This window comes from Triticum aestivum, chromosome 1B (genome assembly GCF_018294505.1).
Source record: "Triticum aestivum cultivar Chinese Spring chromosome 1B, IWGSC CS RefSeq v2.1, whole genome shotgun sequence".
NCBI classification, from domain to species: domain Eukaryota; kingdom Viridiplantae; phylum Streptophyta; class Magnoliopsida; order Poales; family Poaceae; genus Triticum; species Triticum aestivum.
Window position 1 is genome coordinate 117,668,314 of NC_057795.1, and position 4,360 is coordinate 117,672,673.

Sequence of the window (4,360 nt, forward strand, 5' to 3'; positions counted from 1 at the left end):
GGTACCTTAGACACAACAATTGATCCCTTGGATCTATTAGCCATGTGCGGTGCCCCCCTCCACCATAATCCACCTCGATAATATCGTAGCGGTGCTTAGGCAAAGCCCTGCATCGGTAGAACATCATCATCGTCACCACACCATCGTGCTGACGAAACTCTCCCTCGAAGCTCGGCTAGATCGGAGTTCGAGGGACGTTATTGAGCTGAACGTGTGCTGAACTCGGCGGTGTCGTGCATTCGGTACTTGATCGGTCGGATCGTGAAGACGTATGACTACATCAACCGCGTTGTGCTAACGCTTTCGCTTTCGGTCTACGAGGGTACATGGACAACACTCTCCCCTCTCATTGCTATGCATCACCATGATCTTGCGTTTGAGTAGGATTTTTTTGACATTACTACGTTCCCCAACAATTGCGACCCCCGGTCAGTCGACCGGTCTTCAACCCTTTACCTAGATTGAGCCCAGCAACCTTCTTCACTGATCGTGACCACAACAGAGAAAGTAGAGACGAACATGTTGGTCGAGAGGGTAGTCCAGTTGGTCCGTCAGGGTGTAACTGGCATGGATTTACTGGAGGTGTTTCTCAGTCGACGCATCCAGCCGCTCCAAGCACGTGACCACTCGATATGGATGTACTCGGGCTCCCATGACACCGCTCGGGTCCACCCAGAGGAGGTTCCGGACGAGACGGTGGCCCTGTGGCTGATAAGCATTACCGGAAACAAAGATAACCCAGGGGCCCAGGAGAGTCGATCCATTCTACACCACCAACCAGCCGGGCAAGGTCTGATCCTTGTTACCGAGTGTACTTCATTCTGTTTTGCAACTGTCTCTGAATCCGACTAATGTTTTATTGACTTCTTGCCTTGCACGTTTATACTGAGATGTATTCGATGCCAAACGGGGAACAATCCCAGGAGCAAGTCCAGGAGGGAGCGGATAGTGCAGAAGAGAGCGGCGACATGGCAATCCCCTGACAACGATGATGAGGAAGAGAGTGATGAGTTGGACGATGAAGAAGAGGAGGTCGACTCACCACCTCGTACAAAGCATCGATCCAAGCAGTTCCATGATCTAGCGGGCGGGCGTAACAAAGCTGTGGCTTCGAGCATGCAAGTGTGCAAGCACACTCGGACTTCGATTCCCAAGCCGTTAGAGAAGGTCGCCAAGCAGCCCAAGGTTGCCCCTTCAAAGTCTCAGAAGGCCTTGCCCAAGATCAAGATGGACGTTCCTGTAGCTTATGCGTGAGTGTTCTATCTTTCTGTGTTTTCCTAGTGACTCATACCTCTGCTCTGACCGAGTGGATTATGAATTTTTCAATGCTGCAACTTCGGGGACCTCCATGGATATTGACAAGGCCCAAGGTGATGAAGAGACTGATGACGCGGTAACTTTCAAAGCTGGTACACTCTTGTAATCTTGAACTTGTTTTGTCGACTGGATTATCTGTCGATTGCGCCCTTATGGTTGCATTTTGTTGTAGCTCCATGTGACTTCATTGAGCTTCCAGATGACAAAGAAGAAGTGCATCTGAAAGACACGAGAAGGAGGGGCAGGGCTTCAAGCAGGAGGACGGCCGCAGGCCAGGGGTCTCAGTCGACATCAGCACTCGAGATGGTGGTCCAGCGATCCGGAGATCCAGCTCGGGCCAATGTTTCTTTTGCCAATCCACTATTGATTGACCGTCCCTCGGTGTCGACTGCTCAAGTCTCTGTCGCGCCTGCACAACTCCATGCTTCAGATCCTGTGATTGCTCTGACTGTACCACCATCATTGCTCTTTGTTGTGCATCGCACTCCAGATGACCCAGCGGGTGCCGCCAGAGAGGCTCTACTCCAAGCAAACCTTATGATGGAGCAGATGAAGGTGGTGCATGAGGCCAGCCAGGCTGCCTACAACGCCAGCTCTGCTCTGCATGTTAATGTCAAGGTTAGTTGGATTTCCGACTAACCTCTCCATTAGTGGTAGTTGCGACTGCTGCTTCATTGTCCGTAAGGTGTCCCTGGATGAGCGTTTTGGAACCTTTATGTGCATCTAGCATGGGTCTGCATTTCGCATCCAATCACCCACTGGGTGTTTTGACTTAGTGTTAAATAGTTCTTCCACTTGAGTCGACCAGGTTGAGTCGAGTGTTTTTTCTGAACTAGTGGGGGCACACAGAGTGCACCCACTAGGTGTAGTCCCTGAGACCGCGGTCGACTGCTGGTAGTCGGCTGGAGTCTGAGAACTTTTCACTCTCCTTTTTTTGCATACTCATGCTGGGCAGACCATGAAGAGTGGAAAACCAGACCAGTGGGGGCACGCTAAGTGCACCCACTTGGTGTAGTCCCTGAGACTACCATTGAATGTTTGATTCGGCGGTAGTCTTAGAGCAATTTTCGCTGTGATTGATGTTTGTTTCTGTCGACTGACATATCTTATTTGCTGACCGCAGAAATCTTGTGATCTTGGAGCCCAATTTGCTGAATTGGAGAAGAAGCAGATCAGCCTCAACTTCGTCCTGGAGCTGGCAAAGAAAAATCTCTAGAAGGCCCAGGAAGAAGCAACTACCATGGGAGGTAATAATTCATCGACTGTCCACCTTATGACTTTTTTTTCTTTTAGTCTCTTGAACCGAGTGACTCCACTCGAACAGATGTGTGTAGTGAAAACCCTCAACTCCAAGCTCGTCTGAAGAATATTATTTCTTTAGAGAAAATGAAGCAGGCTCTAGAGAAGAAGGATCAAGACCTTGTCGAAGCACAAAAGGAGTTGCGAGAAAAAATGGCACTTGCCGATAAGAAGCTGGCCTCATTCAACAAGTTGGAAGAGGAGAACTCCAAGCTGAAGACTACCATTACTGAAGCCAACAAGGAGGTTGCGAGGCTGAAGAAGGACAAGGATACTGTCGTGGTGGGCGCACGGCAGATACCAAGGGATGGCTAAAGAGAGGAGGAGGCTCGAGGGCGCTGGTGGGCTCCAGAGGCGAGGATGGCATGCGCAGGAGCGGGACGCCGGACATACCCAGGTTCGGGGCTCTCCGGAGAGATAACACCCCTAGTCCTGCTGAGTTAGGTTGGATGATTGATAATACAATGTTTCTCCTAGAGCTTTGTGGAGGAGGAAGGACGCTGGCCAAGGCTTGGGTTGCTCCTTCTCTCTGGTACTGCTGTTGGGTGGCTAGTTCTATGCTTACTCGAATTCTATTTCTTACTTTCCGTATATGCATGCCTCCTTTGTAGGCGTGGGTTCCTGGGGGGTTTTATAGATCAACCCACCCAGGGTTACAATGGTAATATGCTGAGTCAGTGGGTCCGTATTGTCGGTGTCCGGGTCACCGGGCTCGGTCCCGCTTGTGGGCTCGTGGTTCACCAGGTTCCCCTAGGCGCGGGCCCCACGTGCCTAGGGGGACTGTGCGCCGTCTTGTCGATCGCCAGGGCGTGGCCGAGTCAAGTCGTGTATAGTGCTCTCCGTCAGGCTGCCGCTTGCTGTCATCAGCAGTGAGGGCGGGAGCACTATTGCCACGCCAGCCTTGGTCAGCGGGTAGGTGAGGGGCACTGTTGCCACGCCCCGGCTGACCACAAGCATGGGTGGAAACACTGTTGTCTTGGTCATCGGTGGTTTAGGTCTCGTCCCATCGTACGGCCTGGATGGGACGGTAGCTGACCCGTGGCTGGGTTGCCGTGGACACCACAGGTGGGGCTGGCTTGCTGTGGAAGCCTTCGTTGCGCCGGGTTGAGTTGTCTTGTGCTAGTTACTGTGGCCGGGTTGACGTACCTTCCCGGGTCGGAGAGTTTAGCCGGGTTGCGGGCCTTGCCGGGTCGAGCGACCCGGCCAGGCGCGTGCCGGCTCGCGGGGTGATGCGGGCCCCGTTGTTTTCGAAAAGGATTCGGGTTCCGTTGCCTGCCCGGGGTTCATCCCTTGACAGTAGTCCCCAAAGCTGTGAAGGTCCGTTATCTTCTGATGAGTGGGCCTTCGCAGTTTCCCCCTCGAGCGAGGAGGATTCTGCGAGCGCCGGGTCCGGCAACACCCACTGTGTGACGGTTTTCTCGGAAACCGGATCGCAGCATCCCGACCGTGGTGGGAATTGAGGAGTACATCGAATCTTGAGGCGATCCCTTGGGCTTCGTGCAAGCGCCACGTGGCGCCCAGAAGTCGGAGGGGCCTAACAGGCCACGCGTGTGACGGGACCGGGCGACAGGCCGGGGGCCCGCCGCTGCGCGGCCTTGGGCCACGCGCGCAGATTTATTGTGGTGTCTGGGGGCCGGTTGCACTTCCCCAAGCAGTTAGTGCGCACGTACGTGCGCACTTATTGCGGGGTAGTGGAATGGGTGCGTGAAGACGATCGCACTTCCCCATGTTTGAACCGGGGCTT